Genomic DNA, 336 nt, shown 5'->3' on the forward strand with positions numbered 1-336 from the left:
TTTTTTTTTTTTTTTTTGGAGACAGAGTCTCGCTCAGTCGCCCAGGTTGGAGTGCAGTGGCGTGATCCCTGCTCACTGCAAGCTCCGCCTCCCGGGTTCACGCCATTCTCCTGCCTCAGCCTCCCAAGTAGCTGGGACTACAAGCGCTCGCCACCACGCCCGGCTAATTTTTTTGCATTTTTAGTAGAGACGGGGTTTCACCGTGTTAGCCAGGATGGTCTCGATCTCCTGACCTTGTGATCCGCCCGTCTCAGCCTCCCAAAGTGCTGGGATTACAGGCTTGAGCCACCGCGCCCGGCTGCATCTTCCCTCCTGAGGGTTCCTGGGCACCAGCTG

The sequence above is a fragment of the Rhinopithecus bieti genome, unplaced genomic scaffold (assembly GCF_001698545.2).
Source record: "Rhinopithecus bieti isolate Rb0 unplaced genomic scaffold, ASM169854v2 scaffold_34968, whole genome shotgun sequence".
NCBI classification, from domain to species: domain Eukaryota; kingdom Metazoa; phylum Chordata; class Mammalia; order Primates; family Cercopithecidae; genus Rhinopithecus; species Rhinopithecus bieti.